Consider the following 23,161-nt stretch of genomic DNA (forward strand, 5'->3'; position numbering starts at 1 on the left):
TCAGCACAATGGGTCTGGTCACTGGCTTCAGGGAAAACTTGTGAGAGGAGACTGGGGGAGTGGAGGGAGAACAGGGTTGTCTTGCAGAAGCTTTCTTGAATTGTTCCCTGGTGGGAGAAGCTTGGGACCATGAATTTTGCAGACGACACTAAACTGCTCAAGATAGTTAAGATCAAAGCAGACTGTGAAGAACTTCAAAAAGATCTCACAAAACTAAGTGATTGAGCAACAAAATGGCAAATGAAATTTAATGTGGATAAATGTAAAGTAATGCACACTGGAAAAAAAAAACCCAGCTATACATACAATATAAGGGGGGCTAATTTAGCTACAATTAATCAGGAAAAAGATCTTGGAGTCATAGTGGATAGTTCTCTGAAGACGTCCATGCAGTGTGCAGCGGCAGCAAAAAAACAAAGAGGATGGTAGGAATAATTAAAAAAGGGATAGAGAATGAGATCGAGAATATCTTATTGCCCTTACATAAAACCGTGGTACGCCCACATCTTGACTACTGCGTACAGATGCTGTCTCCTCATCTCAAAAAAGATATACTTGCATTTGAAAAGGTTCAGAGAAGGGCAACTAAAATGATTAGGGGGTTGGAACAGGTCCCATATGAGGAGAGATTAAAAAGGCTAGGACTTTTCAGCTTGGAAAAGAGGAGACTAAGGGGGGATATAATAGAGGTGTATAAAACCATGAGTAATGTGGAGAAAGTGAATAAGGAAAAGTTATTTACTTGTTCCCATAATATAAGAACGAGGGGTCACCAAATGAAATTAATGGGTAGCAGGTTTAAAACAAATAAAAGGAAGTTCTTTTTCACACTGCGCACAGTCAACCTGTGGAACTCCTTGCCTGAGGAAGTTGTGAAGGCTGGGACTGTAACAGGGTTTAAAAGAGAACTAGATAAACTAATGGAGGTTAAGTCCATTAATGGCTATTAGCCAGGATGGGTAAGGAATGGTGTCCCTAGCCTCTGTTTGTCAGAGGATGGAGATGGATGTCTGGAGAGAGACCACTTGATCATTACCTGTTAGGTTCACTCCCTTTGGGGCACCTGGCATTGGCCACTGTTGGCAGACAGGATACTGGGCTGGATGGACCATTGGTCTGACCCAGTATGGCCATTCTTATGTTATTTAAATGAACCTCAACCATTCCTGGCAGAGCAATAAAGGATCTTGTGATGAACACATCTGGTGTGTATAAGGAAATTCTATATCCAGTCCATGTCTGGTACAAGATGGTGCTAATGATTTTAGTTTATTTATTGTGTGATGTTATGATTAAATAACGTGTTATGTCATGTATAATTATTGTATGCTGGAGTTAAATTGTCAGATTATAGAAATATAAGATTGATCAGTAGTTAGAAGGGATAATTATGTATTAGGTTTCTATGTAATGAGGACTGAAATGCAAGACCAACAGGCTGAGGCCTGTAAGATTTTGGCTTAACCATCCTAGGCCATAGATTTAAGACATGCTTGGCATAAGTAAATGACAAAAGAATGAATTTATGCCACAAGATTATGGGAAAAGATGTGCCAATGGGTGATATTGTGAAAAATCAACAATAAAAGTACGTTTTTGCTTACAAGATACCCAGTAGTCACATTTTTCTAACAGATGCCCTAACTGCAGGGTTCACTATGTGTGTAAATGCTAATGAGGTAGAGTCATAAGAACATAAGAACGGCCATAGTGGGTCAGACCAAAGGTCCATCTAGCCCAGTGTCCAGTCTTCCGACTGTGGCCAGTGCCAGGTGCCCCAGAGGGAATGAACAGAACAGGTAATCATCAAATGATCCATCCCCTGTCACTCATTCCCAGCTTCTGGCAAATAGAGGCTCGGGAATGAGGCTAGTCAGAATCACATTATAAAAAGAGGGTGCCCAGATTAGGAAAATTGAGCTCCCTATGGCACATTCCAGCAGGAACCATCCCTCTACTGATGATCAGTCCATGAGAGACTCATCAGACCCTAACATTCTCTAGCAGGATGGGAGTATAACTATATTTGTAACTTTTGCATAGGCCTTTGTAGAATTTCTGTATGCTTGAGTATTCATAACTTTGCTGGTAACTTTAATAAAACCTGTAAAACAGACTAGACCTTGTACTTGTAAATGTATGTGTGGTCACTATCCTTGCTCTGTATGTGTTCCTAGAGACTCTAAATCTAATACAAGAAACAGAAGTGACTTTCATTCTGTTGAGCTTGGAACTGTAGCCACCAGAGTCAAATCCACTTTAAATAAAATAAAAGGCTACAAAGAGCATGACATGGTGTCAGGAGTAAACCCAGAACAGAAACAGAAGGAAAACAACAACAAATGTGGCAGACAGAAGAAACAAAGTAACAAAGGAGGCAACCTAGTGACAGAGGATGTGGAAAAAGCTAATGTACTCAATGCTTTTTTTGCCTCTGTCTTCACGAACAAGGTCAGCTCTCAGACTGCTGCGCTGGGCATCACAAAATGGGGAAGAGATGGCCAGCCCTCGGTGGAGATAGAGGTGGTTAGGGACTATTTAGAAAAGCTGGACGTGCACAAGTCCATGGGGCCGGACGAGTTGCATCCGAGAGTGCTGAAGGAATTGGCGGCTGTGATTGCAGAGCCATTGGCCATTATCTTTGAAAACTCGTGGCGAACCGGGGAAGTCCCGGATGACTGGAAAAAGGCTAATGTAGTGCCAATCTTTAAAAAAGGGAAGAAGGAGGATCCTGGGAACTACAGGCCAGTCAGCCTCACCTCAGTCCCTGGAAAAATCATGGAGCAGGTCCTCAAAGAATCAATCCTGATGCACTTGCATGAGAGGAAAGTGATCAGGAACAGCCAGCATGGATTCACCAAGGGAAGGTCATGCCTGACTAATCTAATCGCCTTCTATGATGAGATTACTGGTTCTGTGGATGAAGGGAAAGCAGTGGATGTATTGTTTCTTGACTTTAGCAAAGCTTTTGACACGGTCTCCCACAGTATTCTTGTCAGCAAGTTAAGGAAGTATGGGCTGGATGAATGCACTATAAGGTGGGTAGAAAGCTGGCTAGTTTGTCGGGCTCAACGGGTAGTGATCAATGGCTCCATGTCTAGTTGGCAGCCGGTATCAAGTGGAGTGCCCCAAGGGTCGGTCCTGGGGCCGGTTTTGTTCAAAATCTTCATAAATTATCTGGAGGATGGTGTGGATTGCACCCTCAGCAAATTTGCGGATGATACTAAACTGGGAGGAGTGGTAGATACGCTGGAAGGGAGGGATAGGATACAGAAGGACCTAGACAAATTGGAGGATTGGGCCAAAAGAAATCTGATGAGGTTCAATAAGGATAAGTGCAGGGTCCTGCACTTAGGACGGAAGAATCCAATGCACCGCTACAGACTAGGGACCGAATGGCTAGGCAGCAGTTCTGTGGAAAAGGACCTGGGGTGACAGTGGACGAGAAGCTGGATATGAGTCAGCAGTGTGCCCTTGTTGCCAAGAAGGCCAATGGCATTTTGGGATGTATAAGTAGGGGCATAGTGAGCAGATCGAGGGACGTGATCGTTCCACTCTATTCGACATTGGTGAGGCCTCATCTGGAGTACTGTGTCCAGTTTTGGGCCCCACACTACAAGAAGGATGTGGATAAATTGGAGAGAGTCCAGCGAAGGGCAACAAAAATGATTAGGGGTCTAGAACACATGACTTATGAGGAGAGGCTGAGGGAGCTGGGATTGTTTAGCCTGCAGAAGAGAAGAATGAGGGGGGATTTGATAGCTGCTTTCAACTACCTGAAAGGGGGTTCCAAAGAGGATGGCTCTAGACTGTTCTCAATGGTAGCAGATGACAGAACGAGGAGTAATGGTCTCAAGTTGCAGTGGGGGAGGTTTAGATTGGATATTAGGAAAAACTTTTTCACTAAGAGGGTGGTGAAACACTGGAATGCGTTACCTAGGGAGGTGGTAGAATCTCCTTCCTTAGAGGTTTTTAAGGTCAGGCTTGACAAAGCCGTGGCTGGGATGATTTAACTGGGAATTGGTCCTGCTTCGAGCAGGGGGTTGGACTAGATGACCTTCTGGGGTCCCTTCCAACCCTGATATTCTATGATTCTATGAAAGGTAACAGGATCTCATCAACATGCCATTCTTCACTGCCCCAGAGAACTTCAGCTTTGACAAACCTTCCCAATGGACAGACTGGAAACAATATTTTGCAAGATTTTGAATTGCTAACAGAACTCCACAAAGAAACTGGAGATTTACAAGTATCTTCTTTAATTTATGCTATGGGGAAGCATATCTTTAAATCCTTTGACTTTACTGAAGACAGTCACAAAGATGACTGTGAAAGCGTTCTGGCTATGTTTGTTGCTTACGTTACACATCAAGGAAATGTGGTTTCCACCAGAGAATTCAAGAATGAGGGGGAAATGTTGAATGTTTTATAAGAGCTCTGCATACGTTGGCTGAAAAATGTGATTCGGGGAATCCAAAACATGAAAATATCAGAGACAGGCAGGTTATTGGGTTAACAGATAAAAACCTCTCACACCAGCTACAAAAGGCAGGAACAACTTGAAAAAATAGAAAGCAGCTTAGAAACTATGAGAGACCTCTGAGTGTCAAAAGTCATTATCATGAAACCCCGAGGCAAGGAGAGAGAATTCCCAGGCTGAGAGGGGCACATTCCAGTCTATATGTACAAGGTGTGGAAAAAGTCAGATCCCAAGAGATGATGCATGTCGAGCCAGAGGTGCACAGTGTAATAAATGCATTAAATAAGAATATTCTGCAGCTGTTTGCCATACTAAAGCAGTCAAGGAGTTGACTAATATTACAGACAGACAATAAAGAGACATTGTTTTTGGAATCTATCACTTGTGATGACATAGAGCCTGCCTGGAGAGTGAAACTGAATATTCCTGGCAACACTATTGATGTCATAGTCATCTCAGAAGGAATTTAGAGTCACCTTCAATCCCTCCCAGAGCTGAAGTCACCTGACCCAGCTCTGACTAGCCCTGGAGGTATCCTGAACTGCCTGGGCCAGTTCACCACAGAAATAATTTACACTCTGAATGCACAGTTTTTCTCTTTGTATGTGATCAAAGGACCACAGATCAACAGCCTTCTCAGTTGCAGTGTGGCAATCATGATGGGCCTAGTGAAAAAGGTGGAAGTACTCAATGGAATACTTGGTGTTAGTGGACTTTTGAGAGTAGATCCATTACAAATAATCTTACAAGATAGTGCTGAACCATATAATGTACATACACCTCACAAGATTCCTATCCCATTACTTTATAAAGTGAAGACTGAGTTAAAGAGAATGGAGCTGATTGGCATAACTGAGAAAATTTCTGAGCCAACAGCATGGTGTGCCCCAGTGGTACCAGTTATAAAGAAAAATGGGAAAATACAAATCTATGTGGCTCTTAAAAGACTCAGTGAAGCAATTGTGAGAGAAAAATACATCCTCCCATTACTGGACGACTTTCTCCCCATAGTGAATGGAGCTACAGTATTCTCCAAGATGGATGTCTTCCACGGTTTCTAACAAATTGCTTTAGCCAAAGAAAGTGCTAACCTGACTACACTTGTCACACTCTCTGGGAGACTTTGCTTTTGAAGATTACCTTTTGTGATTACCAGTGGCAGAACTGTTAACAAATGGAGCTGTAATTTTCATGGACATTATTCTGATATATCTATCTTCAATGGAGGAATACAACAAAATCCACAAGGAAGTCCTAAACCCAACCAGTCAGTCTGGACTGAAGCTAAACAAGGGAAAATGTGTTTTCCACGAACATCAAATTGAGTTTTTGGGAAAATGTAGTGGTGTGGTGGTCGTCCCTCTCGCTCTGGGTCGGAGGGAGCCACATCGCCTCATTACGCCATGGAGATTACTGCCTAGTATTAGGGGAATTAGCAAGTTAGGCATGAGTGTCCCAACTGGTCTAATGGGGCTGAGACCCCAAATAGGCAATTAGTTCCATCTCTTAGGCAGAAACAGGTTTTCCCAGGAGTCTATATGCCCTGGCCCTTAGGCTGGGACCGAGCAGCCAACAGTGTCTAGCCCAGAGGTGTGCAAACACGGCCTGCAGGCCACATCCAGCCCTCGGGAGCATCCTGCCTGGTCCTTGAGCTCCTGGCCAGGGAGGCTAGCCCCCGGCCCCTCCCCTGCAGCCACGCATTGTTGTTATGCATTCAGGTCGCGTACTTAGAAAGCCAGTATGATTCAGACACTTAACAGATGGATAGGTACTGAATTCAAAGACAGTATGATAGTGTAAATATTGTAAATAGTAGGAATGTAGAACTTGAAGGGGAGCACTAATGGAATGCTAAGCTGTATAATACTGTTTAGCCAGTAGGTGACATTGCATGTAAAATATCTCATTTAAATCAACCTCAGCCATACCTGGCAGAGCATTAATAGATCTTATGGTGCACACATCTGGTGTGTACAAGCAAGCTCTGTAGCCAGGCCCTATCTGGTACAGGAGCATGACGCCTCTTTTGCGGGCAATTAAGTACCAGGCCATAGATCCAACCAAAGTTCAGCCTTATTGTCAGTGGTCTCATTAAGGACCCATCCATTGTCCCTGCCATCAAGCAGCTGTAGTGGTTACCTCCCAGAGGCAGGCAGCTCCTCTGGGTCTTGCAGCTACCACTAGCCCCTTGCCAATAGCAGTCCGTTTACTTGATTCTTACCCAGCCTCCTTGTCCCAGCTCCCAGTAGGGTTGCCAATTTTGGTTGGATGTATCCCTGGAAGTTTCATCACATGACATAATCTTTAATTAAAGATTAACTTTTAATTCCCAGAGACTCCAGCACAATCCTGGAGGGTTGGCAACCCTAGCTCCAGGGCTGCTTGCTCTTAACCAACTTTGTAGGTGGGCAACAAATGCTGCCACTAGATCCAAAGAGTGACCTCTCGTCTTGCTGACCTATAACCCTCTGAGTCATTCCTGTGGGAGCATATCAATGTTCCTCAGACATAAGGCTTTCTTGACATAAGGAGACAGCACTACACTGATCTGCCCCTCTAGTGCCCCTTCCTCTGCACTGGACAGGCTTGTCCTTTATTTTGGTGCTCTGTTATCCAGCCCTCCAGCCAGGACACTTCCCTAGTCCTGTCCCTTTCTGGGGTGTCAAAAGTCCAACACAGTAAATTCCATTCAACTGTAAACAAAAAGGTCCTGCTGCCCCTCCACAGGGCTACATCAAGGTCGCCAACCTCCCCCTCAGGACTTCCTTCACAGGAGCCTGCTTTGCTCCCTGTGATTGCTCTCCTTATAGGAAAGCCTGCCTCCTCTGCAGTCTCTCTGTTAACAAGCTCCCTCAACCTGCTTATAAAGTGCAAGTGTCCAATGGATCATCACCTATCTCCACCTCCACAGGCCTGAGGTAATCAGTCACTCACATCACAGATGTGAAGCATGTCTCTAATTCCCTCCCCACTTCTCTAGCAGGTGATGGGGGGAACCCCACCACAGAAGGGAAGTAGTGCAGGATTCTGAGTGCTTTGTTTAGGTGGAGTATTTCATGTTCTTACCCTCTAGTGGCTAAAGGACTGGAAAAGGATTTAACTGCTGCTGCTACTACTGACTGATGATTTACAAATGTTTCCTCTAACGCTCATTGCCATAGTATCCAAATTGAGATGTAGAATGAAGATTTTCCATTGGCGTAAGTGATGGGACTGCTTTTTTGAACTCTCAAATGCCATTGGTCAAGTCTATCCCAGCAGAGACAGGTTCTTCACAAGGGACCTCCTGATACAAACTACGGAGCTGAAGTAGAAAGAAAAAGTAAAGGCTGGATGGAGAGTCTTGTAAAGTCTGAACAGTATCATGAAGAACAAGCACCTTCTCTGAGTACCCCACGTTCCAGAGTGCATTAGTGACAGTGATGGGAACTAGAAGTTGTGGATTACAAAATGCTTTCTGTTGGGAGAACTTCCTGGTTCCTGCCAGGAAGTACCCTCTGGCCTCCCAGCAGAGAGTTTCACCACTGTCTGAAGCAGGGAGCATGAGGCAAACAGAGAGGAGGCTGCTTGTCTCCAATCTGTTCTATGTTTCCTTACAGAATAAAACTTAGTTCTTGATGGTTTCTCTGAGTGGTTCTGGTCTGAGGTGAACACACACTGGCAGAGCATACTGAGGTACTTCAGGCCTAGTCCCCCAAAGTTGTGTAAAAAACCACAAGTCACACTAACTCTAACTTGAACAGCCTCATACTGGGATAGTGAACAGGAGGGGGAGCTACATCTGCTTAAAACGAAAAGTGTAACAGCAACCACTGGAGGCAGTGGATGCTGATTCCTGCCATGGGTCTATTCTAGGAAGGGGTAGGTGAGGTTCTTTGGCCTGCAGAGTGCAGGAGGTCAGACTAGGTGATCAGGATAGTTCCTTCTGGCCTTAAAGTCTATGAGACAGAAGTATAAGCTTTTGTAATTGTGATTTGTGTGGGCCAGGAAATAAATGCCATTGATTTCCCAGAATTCTGATGTGAAAAGAAAATGTTAACTGTCAAAAATAGAGATAATGAAGCCATCTGAATTCCCCTCTCTCTTTAAGGGAACCTGGCAGAAAACTAGACGAGGTGGTTGCTCTACTTCTAAATTTTTCTGGAAGCAAGTGGTGTTGTGAACTCATGATTTTATAGAGAGACTCACAACAGTTGATGTTTTACTGAAAGACCCAGCTCCTGGAGACAAGTGATGACATGAGAATCCCAGCTTTCATTAAAAAAATATAATAGTAAGTTTCTACATCTCATTTTTGTGGAGAAAAGCTTTTAAAATGTGAAGCAAGTGCACCCTAAAGTCTCACAAATTATTCTTTTTTAAAAAGCTATTTTAAGGCTTTATCATGATGTTTGAACATTTGGAGTTGGCAATAGTGAGTATTACAAAGAAATTCATCAGCATCAAGTCAAATCCCAAAGGGATTCTTTGTAATTGTAAGGGATTCTCATTGTAAATTGAGCACCACTCAGATCAGTCTCAAGCTAGGTCCTTAAGATGGTCTGGCTAGATGTTCAGCCTATGTCCATGACTGATGATCTTATCATGCCATTCAAGCTTTTGGCGACCGTGTGATTGAACCTGTGTAGTAGCATTCCTCTGGGATCAGTTCATTCACATTGTGAAGTTGTTTCTCCTGAAATGGACCACCTGTGACAATCTGGACAATTGCCTTTGAAGCCAAAATGACCAAGTGTTCGTCTCTGCCACTAAGGTGAAAATGCCTAATGACTCCTTGCGGTACGACCATCCTGATATTACAAAGAAAATAGAGAGAGTGAAACCCTCCACATTGCTGCAGATGGGGCAGGCCTGGAGGCATTGGAAATACACCCTATTCCAGTGGGAGTGGAAAGGGGTGTGTAAAAAGCTAGACAGTCATTCAAAAGTGTCAGAATATTGTAACCCATGTAAGAATATCACTTGGGAAAGGTTCCATTTCTTTAAGAAACCAGCTGCCAGATTAGACCATTGACCATTATATTACTGATGTACATAATAGTAAGTGATGTGAATCTGAACAGTAAACAGATGGAATAGACAGCGACTGAATAGCAATATAATTGATAACCAGGTTATGGTAAGGTTAGGGAGAGAAATAGGTTTGATTCTGTAAAGAACAGTGGATATTGGCAGGGCTAGTGAAAACTGTGTTTCCAAAATTAAAGGGAAAGAACAGAAGGTGAATGCTAATTGTTATATCATTCACATCAACTTCATATGTCACAATCACCATGAGCATCAGTCCTACAGGAGGACTAGAAGATGTCCAAAGAAAACCAAGGAAGACCTTGGCACTAGCTGTGGTATGTAGCGAAGTACAGACATTACATCATCACAGAGTATACCATCAGTAAGGAAATCAATGTAGGAAGTAGAGCTTATTGAAATTTTCTCATCTAAAAGATCTTCATTGAAAAATATGTTAAACAATATGAAAATATACCTGAAATTTCCATTTTTAATTGAAGAGAAAAAATGAAAAAACCCTGTTTCAGTTTTCCCTCTCCTTCCCTCACCTTTCCCAGAGGGTGGAAAGAAAAAAGAAAGGGTTGAAACCTAAAATAATAGAAAATCAAAATATGAAAAATGTTCATTTTAATTACAATCAAAACAAGTTTGTTTTCTTTTGACAAAAATTTCCATGGAAAATTTTGAATAAAATGAAATATTTCACAGAAAATACATATAATTTTGACTCATTCTAGCTGGAAGGTTTGCACAACAGAATTTGTACCCCAATGTTGTTTTTGTACTTAGTAACTAATGTACAAGCTGCCCAATCTGCAATATTTGCATGTGGGGCTTTTGAGTATATTGCAGCTAGCAGAAGCCATTTGTAATTCATTGTTCAATATGTGGTGCACATCTGTCTAGTCTAGTGGCTGGTCCACAGTGTATGGCTCTACTACAGCCATCAGCTAGAGGAGTTACTCCTTTAGCTCAGGTGGTAGAAGCAGATGCATTTAAATCTTGGAAGTTTATAGGACTACTCTCTGGAGGGAAGTTGCGCATGTGGTTAATTGATTGTAGGACTGGGGTAATATGTTATTGCAGAGCATAGACCAAAGTTCATTTTTCTATGTTAGAAACACTAAAAGTGTCTGATACAAACATTTACTTTTGTCAGTCATAGGCCATACTGTGGCCAAGGTCATGATGCTACAACTACATCTGTGTGGGCAGGTTCCTGCCCTCAAAAGGCCTGATCCTGTGAGCAGCCTTAAGTCCCTATTGTCATCTTCAATAAGTCTTAAGAACATTCTGCACAAAGCACAAACACTGTCCCATTGATTTCAATGGGGTTCCACATGAATTCCAGAGTCTGTTGACATAGAGGAGTTTGGATTAGGGCCTCATTGCAGTATTTAGACCACCAGATATTACCAGGTAAAAGCTACAGACAGAAAACAAAACAGAACAGTGAAAAAATGGCTGTATCCGTAGCAGCAGAATTAAAATACTGCAAGTTAACGCATTAACCGGCATTTGTTTGCTTTTAATTTATTTCTGACATTAGAGCAACGGGGTTTTAGTTTGGTTCTAATATTTAGAATCCAGGAGACATTCCCCACAAGATTAAAATAAATTTTAAGACAGAACAAAACTGAGACATCAACTGCTTTAGAGCATCCCTTTAATACAAAAAGGCACCGTTAAATGCTTTTTCCAGCTTACCGATAATAATGTTAAAGGGATAAAGGAACAGAGCCACAGCCCCCAGGAGAAGGTCATACAGCATGTTTCATGTTGAGTCAGGAGCAAATCACACAGATCTTTGCACCAATCAGTGGAAATTCCCACTTTAACCCTGACATACATAAATATACATAACAAATATCTTGTGGCAACATAGCACATCAGGAAGGAAAGAGAATTCATAAGAGACAAATTGAAGCACCAGAAAGTAAATTTAAAAACTGGATAACTCTCACTGGTTGTCTATTTACATTATGCAACCTGACAACTAGATTTTCCATTTTCCAGGATCTACATCACATTTTTCATTTCAGAACTCTGCTATAAATTTAAAAAACCATCAGAAACTGAAGGGCAAATGCCAGAATAGATATACAATTTCTACTCGTTTTATATCAGCAAAAGGATTTTTTAAAATTCAGTTTGTTATTTTGATTTTATAGTCTGTGACATATTAGGCTGAGTAGTTGAACTGAATGGAGCCGGTTTGGGTCTTTACTATTAATAAGGACCAGCACAGATGATCTAAAAACTGATAAAAACTGGCTTCCTGCAGATCAGGGAGTGTGAATTATATATTTCCTAGTCTTTCTGTTTTACATTTTGCAACTTCTCAGTCCATCTTTATAGCAATCCTACTTTATAAAAAGAGATGATAATTGAGGGAGCATTTCCCTCTCTCTATTCTCTATACATGTTCCCATTTTCAGCCATATAGCATGATTCAAGGTCCCTTACTTTTCTTTCCTTAAGGACCAATAAGCTTTACCAAATTAGAAAGAATGACAGACTGATGACATCTTATTCTCTATTCTTCCACTTTTAAAAATATTCCTTTTCAGGGAGAGGAATTTCTCAGTATGACCACGATCAGGACAAGAAACGTAAATGCAGCCAGGGTCTATGGTACCATTAGAAGCCCTAGAAATGCCCACCTCTACTGAAGATTATTATGACTTTGGTAGTTTTAACATTTACAATTTTAGTTATGTTTCCAAATTTCCCTAAAATAACCCATCCATAGCTTCTAGTGGAGATAGGAGGAGGCAGAGGAAGTCCAAGTGGTATAACATTAATTCATCATTAAGGGGAAGTAGTAATTTTGTAGGTGGCATGCTGAACTAATGCATAGTGTTTGATGTTACAGTTCTGCACAAGATGCCATCTTTCACAGGAGATCACCTTGATGAGGTCCTGACCACTTTATAGTCATTAAAATTCTCAAGGCGCTTTCTGGAAGTGAGGGGGTATTAACTTCAGTGACATCTCCTAAGCATTGTGACTGCTACTCATAAAAAGATATCCAAAGTCAAGTCTTCTGTTCCTTGTAACTGGATGACCCATGCATTCACCCACAGATTTTGCCGTGAGCTGAAGCTGACAAGATGAACAATGTATTGTATATTTTCCTTTTACTCTTTATATAGCAGAATGTAAAGGACCATGGTTGTCCTTCCCCATTAGTCTTGCCGGGGAGCCACGCTCCTCACTACCATGTGACTGCCCCACAAAGCTTAAGCGGGAATTAGCACTTTCAGTGCTCTCGCCCCCCTGGGCAGGGCAGAGCAACAAGCAGTCTGTGCGGCTCTCACGCTCTGACAGGACAGAACACAAACAATCTGTGGGGCTCAGGCCTTCTGGCAGGGCTGAGCAGTAAACAGTCTAGGAGCTCAGGCCCTCAGGCTGGGTGGAGCAACAGATAGTCAAGAGAGCTCAAGCCCTCAGACAGGGCAGAGCAACAGTTTTAGGGCGGGGTCTGACCCTCAGGATAGGACAGAACAATAGGCAGTCTTTTGCTTGGCCTCTGGGCTCAGGCAGACGTCAGACAAATGCAGGCCTACAGGCCTAAGATGGGTGGGTAGCCACCCAAGGGGTGGGGCAGCCGCAGGGGGTAGGGGGACCTGGGCCCACTCTACTCCACCAGGTCCCAGCCCAGGACCCTGAAAATGGCGGAGGGCTCCACCACTGGGTCAGCAGGGATCCCACTGAAACACGCTGGCCGGTATTTTGGCCACACAACCGGACTATTGTCTGGTGTCCCTGGGCTACTTCCTACGAGCCTGTTGAAATGTACTTCTGTCTCATGGGGGTCCTCCATCTCCCGAAGGTACATGGCCAGAGGCAGTACCAGTAGCTCCTATGTGCTCCTGGCAGTCGGCTGACCCAGCAGTCCTTCTGGCTCTTTGGTGCTGTAGGGCTCATCCTCAGGAGTGGGGCTCAGCAGCAGGTGAGGACGCATCTGTCTCCTTTGCCATCTCCCCTCTAACTGAGCTGCAGGACCTGCCCTTTAAGCTTCCTGTCACACCCCTCTGCTTCCAGTGGGGCAGGAGTGGTTGGCCTACCTCCACCCACCGGGGCTGGATAGTGCTTCTACCCCATAAGTCTCAGCATGGGGCCACAGAACCATATCAAAAGAGGATTTACAAATATATATATAAAATAATTGTTAACAATCATTTTATATATATAATTAAATGAAGTATGACTGAAAATAGTTCCTTTAGCCCACCACCTTCTGTTCCCAACGGCTATTCTGTGCTGTCTGGAACACGGAATTACATTCATACTTTTGTTCCCATGGAGAAGATCAGGAGGTGAATATTTAAAGAAAACAAGACTTCTGACTTCTTTGGCAGTACTTATTTTGGTTTCTCTGTGAAAAGAAGAAATCTATAGGGAGCATCAAAGGTTACTGGGGTGTTTGTCTGAAATAGCTCTTCTTGGGAAACAAGAAAAGAAAGCATATGTTGCATAAAAAAAGGAAGGCTGCTGGGGAATATAACCCATTCCCATTTTGTTTACTCTTCCATGTATTTTATTTGTTTCAATTAGCCTACTTCTGTGCAAGGCTGAAGAAAGAGAATGTCTTGTTAAGAAGGAGCCATGGTATTCCAATGCCTTAAAATGAGGAAGGAATGTTTTTTGCTGGCTACCAATGGAACAGAGCATTCACTGGTAGATACTGCCAGTGAGGAAGGTGTAGGGGTGAATGCTGGCCAAGCCTTCCTTCTGTGCAGCCCAGAATGTGGGCAGCAATATGCAGGCCAGAGGGTACCATTTCAGTAAAAGCTGGTGGACTTAAATAGAGAAAAATGTGAGCTACATCAAACACACCTGTGGGTTCTTAGGGCACGTGATTGATCAGGAAGGGAGGAAGGCAGATCCAAAAAGAGCCAGAGCCATGGCTGAAAAGTCACCACCTAGAAATGTCTCAGAACTGAGACACTGTTCCTGAGCAGGATAAAGGTTTGGAGAAAACTCTTACCTATCCTGTCTGCTGTCTTCACAAGGCCAAGCTCTGTATCAGCAGCTTAAAACAAACTCTGTGGGTCTGGGATAAAGAACAGGAGTGAAAGACAGAAGGTAAAAGATCTAAAGAATCTACTGACCACATCTTCTGTATCTGAATTTTATGTTTCCAAGTCTACAGCACTTTCAGAAGATGCCAGATGTTCTCAGTGGAAGTGCCTGAAAGCATATGGGTGCATGTGTTTTAGACAGCTTTCAGATGCCAAGATTAGAAGCATATTGTTCCAAATGATGTTTACAGTGCAGAGATCAGATACACCCAATAAAGAAAGGATGTTTGGTAACATATGAATGTGCAAAAGGTTCGTAAGATATTTGTAGGGTCAAATAATTTCAGGGTAATGACAGAACATAAGTCAGGTAAAGACCTATACAAAGTGCCCCTCAGATGCAAGAACCTGCTCACGAATTAAATAAGATTTCAAAGTACTTCAGGGAAATGCCTCACCAACCTGATTGTCTTCTATGACGAGATAACTGTCTCTGTAGATATGGGAAAAGTGGTGGACATGATGTATCTTGACTTTAGCAAAGCTTTTGATAGGGTCTCCCACAATATTCTTGCCAGCAAGTTAAAAAAAGTATGCATTGGATGAATGGACTATAAGGTGGATAGAAAACTGGCTAGATCGTCGGGCTCAACGGGTAGTGATCAACAGCTCGATGTCTAGTTGGCAGCCTGTATCAAGCAGAGTGCCCCAGGGTTCAGTCCTGGGGCTGGTTTTGTTCAATATCTTCATTAATTATCTGGAACAGGTATCAGCAACCTTTGGCACACGACCCATCAGGGAAATCCGCTGGCGGGCTAGGATGGTTTGTTTACCTGCAGCATCTGCAGGTTTGGCCAATCGCAGCTCCCACTGGCTGCGGTTCCAGGCCAATGGGTAATTAAGTAAATTTGCATCCTATGGATTGTTCATTACTATATGCTAAGGGATTTTTATGGCTTGTGATTGGTCATCAGAGTCACACGATATTGTTTCTGCTCCTGAACTGAATTACACATTTTTTAAAGCAGAGAATGATGAATAGTGACAAATGGATATTAATAGCCAATCCTCTTGTTTGGATACGGTTTTTCTTGTTTATTTGTCGATATGTGTTTTGCTACACGGTGAAATTCTCTGCTATGCAGACAACCAGCCCAAGGCACTATGCACTACCTTAAGTGATGCTCAGTAGTGGTTTTCTACACAGGTGAATTTCACTCTTAAATGTTCAGTTGCTGAACATTTATGTAAACAAAAACCATTCACATGCAAATATCAGATAAAAGCAGGCTAGAATATGGCTGATACAAACAACTCTTTGGACACTGAACAAATGTTCATTAACCGTGCTTTTGCAGTGTTCCACAAGCATTATCTGTAGCAACAGCTTGGAAATCTGAAAGTGAAATCTGTAACCTTACCAAGGATAATTTTTTTTTAAAAAAAGTGCCTGAAAGGCAAGAGAGCTGAGGGTCCTCAATCACTTATGGCCACATTTTCAAATGTATTTAAACACCAAAGGCCTTTGGAAAATTTTATCCCAAATTTATGTTTTCTCCATCTTGTAGAGTTTTACAGTTTGTTGGTCCTTATTTAAAAAAAAAAGAGAAAAAAAGGTAATTTGCAATGGCTCTCCTTATCAATGGTTAGCATTAAAGAGATACTAGTACTGCCATATAGGGAGTCTATTTAAAATAGATTTTAAAAAGATTGGCCAAAATCTGCTTTTAACAAGCTTGACAATGTGTCTAACACACAAACACTCTTTTGTAGTGTGGCATGTAATAATTACTGTTCCTCTACATAATGGCAGGTTTTAAGGACATTCCAGCTGACACCTAGAAATTTTAGTCTACATAGTAACAAGTCAACCCAACAGTTGCTTTATTATGCTTAACAAGTTGACCACTGATAAGCAAGATATTATCTTCAGTATTAATGAGTACTTTTCAATCGCTGCATATATTTTGGGGACGGGAGGGAAATACACGAGGTAAACATTTTTATTTCTTTTTGTTTGGAACTCTCTTCACTTTTATTTAACTATAATAAATGTCTCTCTTACTGTGTGTGCTGAAGAAATTATCAGGTTTGGACAACTGACAGCCCATAAATTGTAAGATTTGTATTTTTCAACCCCAAGGCATAGCAAAAAAGCTGAAGTGTCTGCCTTTGTTTTTGTCTTACAAACCATTATCAAATGAGCACAGACACTATCCATTAAAGACTACTGTTCTGTCTTGTGACGTGTTCTTTAAACAACCAGTGCACTGCCTGAAAGGCAAACCAAATACCAAGAAAATCTGACTAAGTTTACTTTAAAGATGATATCCTTTGTTTTCTAAGAGGAGAATGAAGTGTAAACTTAACAGTAGCACTGGTCGAACATTTTTTCCCATCAGAAAATGCAGATTCATAGAATCATAGAATATCAGGGTTGGAAGGGACCTCAGGAGGTCATCTAGTCCAACCCCCTGCTCAAAGCAGGACCAATCCCCAATTAAATCATCCCAGCCAGGGCTTTGTCAAGCCTGACCTTAAAAACTTCTAAAGAAGGAGATTCCCTAGGTAACTCATTCCAGTGTTTCACCACCCTCCTAGTGAAAAAGTTTTTCCTAATATCCAACCTAAATCTCCCCCACTGCAACTTGAGACCATTACTCCTTGTTCTGTCATCTGCTACCACTGAGAACAGTCTAGAGCCATCTTCTTTGGAACCCCCTTTCAGGTAGTTGAAAGCAGCTATCAAATCCCCCCTCATTCTTCTCTTCCCCATTTCCCTCAGCCTCTCCTCATAACTCATGTGTTCCAGTCCCCTAATCATTTTTGTTGCCCTCCGCTGGACTCTTTCCAATTTTTCCACATCCTTCTTGTACTGTGGGGCCCAAAACTGGACACAGTACTCCAGATGAGATTGAGTACTCCAGATTCATTGAAACCAAAACTTTTCAAGGAAGCGCATCAATTTCAGCAAAACTTTCTCAGGCCCAGGATGGACTTTGTGGTCAAAACCAAAGAGAGAGAGAGAAAAAAAACACAGAATAGCCAGTCTCCTATATTCCAAGTGGGTGCCCTAATCGCTGGGTTATTGGCTATTCTGGGGTGCGGGGGGGGGGACTGCGTGTGTGTGTAATTTCAAGAAAGGTCTCTATTTCATTCCAATGAAAAACAAAACCGGATTCTAAAAACTCAATTTTTTTTCGCAAAACAGAATTCTTGTTTTCTGGCCAACCCTACTTACTAGCCACAGACCTCATGTTCATTGTGTTCGAAGGAGTCCGAGGCCTGGCCTACACACAATACTTGCAGTGCTTTAACTGAAAATCAATTACTAAACCAGTTTAGTTAAATCAGTGCAAACCCCTTATGTGAACACCCTTACATCTATTTACATCAGGCTTGTACAATTTAGCATAATGCAGTAATTGATATAAGCCCAGTATTAACAGATGTAAGGGTGTAAACATGGGGGTTTGCATTACTAAAATAATACATGTGATGTGTAGACAAGACCTTAGATGAATCTGAATTATGAACACAGCTAGAGATAAATGGTTTTAGAAGAGGTGGAAGGAAATAATGTTTTAATCCTTTAAATCAACTGTTCTTTCCATGCAATTGGCCTGGATAAAGAAAAGCAAATGCTCAATAGCACTCAAAATAAAATCCCTACCTTCCTGCCATACCTATCCAAAGTTATATATCATATATATCATAGTTATAATGACCATATATGCACATCTATTGAATAAGTAAAGCCTATTTTACATACTGTGGTCCACATATCTAGATATTCTCTTCATTTTATTAAACTGAGAAGTCGCTCAGCATTCTTAAGTCTGAAACAATATCACCTCCCCATAAAATGTCTCATTCAATCATTCTAAAGCAAAGAGTGGAAGATTGAAATTTTTCTTTTCGTGCAAGTCTGCGTGTGACCTGCCTTTACAGTTGTATTAAATGGTGTTTACAAAACATGCCACAATGCACAATGGTTATTACACTTTAATGCATGAATGCCTGGATGCTGCATACCATTGGTCACTATTTGCTCATTCATATGTCCCTCCATTTACGCCTCTGGAGCAATCTTCTCTCAAGGTAATAATAAATAATGAAAACTCAACAAATACATTTCAAGCAGATCTGGGAAAAACCATGGACCAAATTCTGCTCATTTGCCCCAGTACTTCACCATTTACATTACATATTACTACATATTATACTGCCATACAATTTTTAAATAAAAGATTATAAATGGCCATAATTATTAATTATTCATTCTTTTATTTCTGCTCATAGATCTAGGATCAAATTCTCCTCTCATGTATGGATGCTCAATTGGGGTCTTCTAAAGGGCTCAGAGACCTCTGACACATCTTCTGACATACCCACTTGGCTACTCGGTCTAGATTTGGGTTGGAAATATCTAGGCTAGGATGCAGTTATTGGAATTGGTAACTATGACGTTACTGCTGACAAATTTTTCTAGTGCAGATATGCACCTATATTTTAGCATAAAGAACCAAATTTTCCCTTGTGATGTTCCTGGAAGACAGAAATTGCTATACTGGATCAGACGCAGGGGCCACCTAGTTCTGTGTCCTGTCCCTGACAGTGGCCCACTTGTCAATGGGATTTCCTCACACATATCTGTGGACAGAATCTGGCCTAATACCCTTGCTTTGAAATCTTTCAAATCTTTCCAAGAGAGAGGAAAATGTCAGGTTTTCCCAGAAGAAGACATTCTTCTCCCCAACTTTCCCAGTTTTCATTCTACATCAAGCAAAATCCTTTCTCCTTGTCAAGTCTGAATGTAGTTTGTATACATTTCTGCCCTACATTGTATACAGAATGGTTTTAAATTTCCTTTCTTCCACTAGAAGAAGCAGGTTAGATGCACTGACATGAAATAGACATTCCACCTTGCTGAAGTTACATAGTGCACACCATGTTATAGCATATAGCAATAAATCCCTTTTTACTCTATGGTATTTGCAGGTGTCCGTTATAAAACAGAACGTCTCATTAGAGTAATTAGATATTAAGTGTATTTGTATACCTTCTTTCTTAATTTTATGTACCATATTCTAATTTTGATACAATAAACATATATGGAGATATGCTAACACAAATCACATATCTAAACTGAGTAAATCTCATCTCCACCCTATAATACCTAGTACTTAAGAAATCAAAGTCTGTAATCAAAATGACGCTTTTGGTATAACCGTCAGTCCTTACTCATAAGAACATAAGAATGGCTACACTGGGTCAGACCAAAGGTCCATCCAGCCCAGTATCCTGTCTGCCAACAGTGGCCAATGCCAGGTGCCCCAGAGGTAGTGAACCTAACAGGTAATAATCAAGGGATCTCTCTTCTGCCATTCATCTCCACCCTCTGACATACAGAGGCTAGGGATACCATTCTTTACCCATCCTGGCTAATAGCCATTAGTGTATTTAACCTCCATGAATTTATCCAGTTCTCTTTTAAACCCTGTTATGGTCTTAGCCTTCACAACCTCCTCAGACAAGGAGTTCTACAGGTTGACTGTGCACTGAGTGAAACAGAACTTCCTTTTATTTATTTTAAACCTGCTACCCATTAATTTCATTTGGTGACCCCTAGTTCTTATATTATGAGAACAAGTAAATAACTTTTCCTTATTCACTTTCTACACACCACTCATGGTTTTATAGACCTCTATTATATCCCCCCTTAGTCTCCTCTTTTCCAAGCTGAAAAGTCCTAGCCTCTTTAATCTCTCCTCATATGGGACCCGTTCCAAACCCCTAATCATTTTAGTTGCCCTTCTCTGAACCTTTTCAAATGCCAGTATAACTTTTTTGAGATGAGGAGACAGCATCTATACGCAGTAGTTAAGATGTGGGCATACCATGGTTTTATATAAGGGCAATAAGATATTCTCAATCTCATTCTCTATCCCTTTTTTAATTATTCCTACCATCCTCTTTGCTTTTTTGACTACCGCTGCACACTGCGTGGACGTCTTCAGAAAACTATCCATGATGACTCCAAGATTTTTCTCCTGATTAGTTGTAGCTAAATTAGCCCCCATCATATTGTATGTATAGGTGGGGTTATTTTTTTCCAATGTACATTACTTTACATTTATCCACATTAAATTTCATTTGCCATTTTGTTGCCCAATCACTTAGTTTTGTGAGATCTTTTTGAAGTTCTTCACAGTCTGCTTTGGTCTTAACCATTTATGAATAAGTTGAATAGGATTGGTCCTAAGACTGACCCTTGGGGAACACCACTACTTACCCCTTTCCATTCTGAAAATTTACCATTTATTCCTACCCTTTGTTCCCTGTCTTTTAACCGGTTCTCAGTCCATGAAAGGATCTTTCCTCTTATCCCATGACAACTTAATTTACGTAAGAGCCTTTGGTGAGGAACCTTGTCAAAGGCTTTCTGGAAATCTAAGTAGACTACGTCCACTGGACCCCCCTTGTCCACATGTTTGTTGACCCCCTCAAAGAACTCTAATAGATTAGTAAGTCATGATCTCACTTTACAGAAACCATGTTGACTTTTGCCCAACAATTTATGCTCTTCTATGTGTCTGACAATTTTATTCTTTACTATTGTTTCAACTAATTTGCATGGTATGACGTTAGACTTACCGGTCTGTAATTGCCAGGATCACCTCTAGAGCCCTTCTTAAATATTGGCATTACATTAGCTATCTTCCAGTCATTGGGTACAGTAGCTGATTTAAAGGACAGGTTATAAACCATAGTTAATAGTTCCACAATTCATGACCATCAAGATAAAAGTAACTGGGTAGATGTAGGAAGGAATCCAGGCTAAACCTACAGAATGGGGAACTGTATCCTGAACAGTGGTAACTCTGAAAAGAATTTAGGGGTCAGATAGGGTGACCACATTCACCTAAAGTGAAAACAGAACACCGGGTAAGCGGCGGCACCTGCTGTTGCCACTCACCAGTGCTTAATTTTTGCCGGGGTTTGCCAGCACTGAGCCACGGAACGTCTAGGCTTGGCAGTTCGTAGCCTCTGGGCACCTGGAGAGCAGCTGCTGCTCTCGGGCTGCACAGCTCTGAAGGCAGCACCGCTGCCAGCAGCAGCGCAGAAGTAAGGGTGGCAACACCGTACCGTGCCATACACTGCTGCTGCTGGTGGTGCTGCCTGCAGAACTGGGCACCCAGCCAGCAGCTGCTGTTCTCTGGCCACTCCGCCATATGGGGCTGGCCCGAGCCATCTGGTGTTGCTGCTTGTCCAAGCTGATGTTATGAACATCATGATTTTTTTGGCAAAACTGGACATTTGTCCTGTTTGCTCTTGTCTGAATGTTCCTCTGCACGCCCTTGGAGCGAGAGCAAATGGGACAAATGCCCAGTTTTGCCAAAAAAAAATCATGATGTCCAAGATAAAGCTTAAGAAGGGGACTGTCCCAGCCAAAATAGGACATGTGTGTGATGGGTTGTCACCCCTGAGGTGCAGCCTGGGAACCGTGGGAACCTCTGTGCCCCTAACCATTCAGCTCAGTTAGGCCTTCCCACACTGCTCTGCTGGTGATTTAGCCAGCCTCTCCAGGCCCTGTTATCACCCTACATGACAGCAGGCGGCACCACACACCTAACTGAGCTAACTGAGTGCTTTACCTAAGCCACTAAAGGACAAACAGGAGACAACAACCAATTTCCAAGCTCCCCAGCCTTGCACCCCACTGGAGTATAAACCTAGAATTATACTGCCTTGCACTGCACAGGGATCTGTACAATACAAGCTCATTAATATAGTTCGCTTTTCCCTCAATGTGGGAAAGGTATGCACAAGAAGCCTGTGTTAAGCAAGCTGAGATTTTCCCAGACACTTCACTTAAAGACACATTGGTTAAGATAAAACCATAAAACAAGTTTATTAACTACAGAAAGATAGATTTTAAGTGATTATCACAGCAAACAGATCAAAGCAGATTACCTAGTAAATAAACAAAAACACAAACTGAGCCTATTATGCTGGCTAGATAGGATTTGAATTAGCAATTTCTCACCCTGACTGATGATACAAGCAGTCCAACAAGTTTCCATACACACGCTAAATATCCCTTTAGCCTGGGACCAGCACTTCCCCCAGTTCAGTCTTTGTTCCTGAGGAGCAGGCACAGTGAACCGCAGCCAGTGGGAGCCGCGATCGGCCAAACCTGCGGCCGTGACAGGTAAACAAATCGGCCCAGCCCGCCAGGGGCTTTCCCTGAACAAGCGGCGTCCCAAGTTTGGGAAACGCTGGTCTATGATATACGGAGGTCAGACTAGATGATCTAAGGGTCCCTTCTGGCTTTAAACACTATGGATCTATGCAAAGACAATTACTGTCCACAGGGATGCTTTAGTTATTAATTGGAGTCTCATCCTGGACCAGAGTCCTTGACACAGTGAATTTGCAGTGGCACTCCTGGGCTGCAGAACATCTTCCCAGAGGAGATCAGATAGGGCCCAGCCCTGACCATGTTCAGGTCTAACTGTATGACCCACCTCTTTGGCAGGGCCTTCCCCTCATAGCAGTACCCATAAATTTGGAAGTTAGGAAGTGTAAAAAAGGGAATACAAACAAATATGCACACTGGAATAAGGGAGGATGATAAATT

The sequence above is a fragment of the Eretmochelys imbricata genome, chromosome 1 (assembly GCF_965152235.1).
Source record: "Eretmochelys imbricata isolate rEreImb1 chromosome 1, rEreImb1.hap1, whole genome shotgun sequence".
Taxonomy (NCBI): domain Eukaryota; kingdom Metazoa; phylum Chordata; order Testudines; family Cheloniidae; genus Eretmochelys; species Eretmochelys imbricata.